The following is a 1370-nucleotide window of genomic DNA, read 5'->3' as shown; positions in this document are numbered from 1 at the left end:
CGGGGCCAGTCCCAGGGGACCTGCCCTGTTCCTGAGCGGGAAGCCAAAGCACAGGCCCAGCGGTGCCCCAACCTCGGTGGCAGAGGTCCCCGCCCTGCTCCCCTGCCTCCAGGCTCCCTGGGCCACCTTGGGACCCCCGGGAGGGCGCTGGGCCCAGCAGCACCAAGGCCGGCCACTGTCCACCATGCTCCCGGCATCCTGTTCCTGTCACCCCGCCTCTGCTCGGCTGCGCCCCCGCCTGGCCTGCTGTCCGGGCCCCTCCCTGCTTCCTGCCCCTCCTGGGGGCCTCTCCCCCTGCCTGGCACCCCCACAAGTATCTGAACAGAAGGAGGCAGTGTGACCGGTCTCCTGTGTGCAGAGGTGGGCAAGGGCTGCCCAGCACCCACCCGTACCCCAAACTCATGGATGTCATCAAGACACTGCCAGGTGGGTCCCCACGTGGGCCTGTGGCCCTCACGGTGGTCCCGATGGCGGCTTCAGCTCACCAGTGTCGGGGGCCCAGGACCACCACCTGCCTCCCACCCCCGATCCTGTGGTAACCGGGGCCCTGCTCTTCCCAGGGCCCCCATGGGGGGCGGCTCTTGTCATCCCATCTACAGTTAAACACTCAGAGTTGGGCATTCGTGCAGCGCTGGGTCCCCGGCGGGCACAGGAAGAGAGGGAGGCCCGAGAGCGGGCGCTGCTTGTCGGAGGGGCTGGGGCTGAACCCGGGCCCCCTGCTCCCCCAGGGCCACTTCCTGCCCTCACCTCCCCTGCCCGAGACAGCGCTGCAGGGGCTAAGGCGAGCCTGCATCAGGGGCCCAGTCAGGGCTGGGCTCGAGGTCTTGAGGGCCCCTGGGGCAGTGGGCCTGCGGGGACCGTGCCAGGCCAGCCTCCTGCCCACACCCCCTCGCCCAGCTGCCCGTCCCGAGGAACGCTCTGGCAGAGCCCCTCCCTGAGGGACGCGGCCCAGCAGCCAGGTCTTTCCTACGGCCACACACGGGGCAGCGACAGAGCTGACTCCCCCCGAGGGGACCCTGTGAGCGGCCGCCCACACCCCCAGGGGAGCTCGCTGAGGCCACACAGCGGGGGACATGGGGGGCTGCCCACGCAGGGAGACGTCCGCCAGCCTCAGTGGCCTCAGTGGTGACAGGAGGTCAGCCACGCTCAGCATCCCGACAGCAGGCTGGGTGAGGGGCCTGGGTGGCGACAGTGCGGTCGGCCGGCCTGCGGTCCCCACCCACGTGAGGGAGCACACGGGGGCTCCAAGGGGCTTGGCACGGGGTCCGTGGGAGTCCCCGGCAGAGCGGCGGGGTCCTGAGGCTCACTGGGGCCGGGAGAAAGGGCCTGAGTTGCTCCTGCCCCTCGACCCCACCCCCCGAGTCCGCTCC

General features: G+C 71.2%; 1 protein-coding gene across 1 annotated transcript in view; it reads right to left on the bottom strand.

The window, feature by feature from the left end:
- BRSK2 (BR serine/threonine kinase 2) overlaps window positions 1-1370 on the bottom strand; it is a 30163-nt gene that overhangs the window by 19965 nt on the left and 8828 nt on the right. The window lies entirely within an intron of this gene.

This window comes from Lipotes vexillifer, unplaced genomic scaffold, assembly GCF_000442215.2.
Source record: "Lipotes vexillifer unplaced genomic scaffold, Lipotes_vexillifer_v1.1 scaffold1094, whole genome shotgun sequence".
Taxonomy (NCBI): Eukaryota; Metazoa; Chordata; class Mammalia; order Artiodactyla; family Lipotidae; genus Lipotes; species Lipotes vexillifer.
This window is presented reverse-complemented; position numbering and strand designations above follow the sequence as displayed.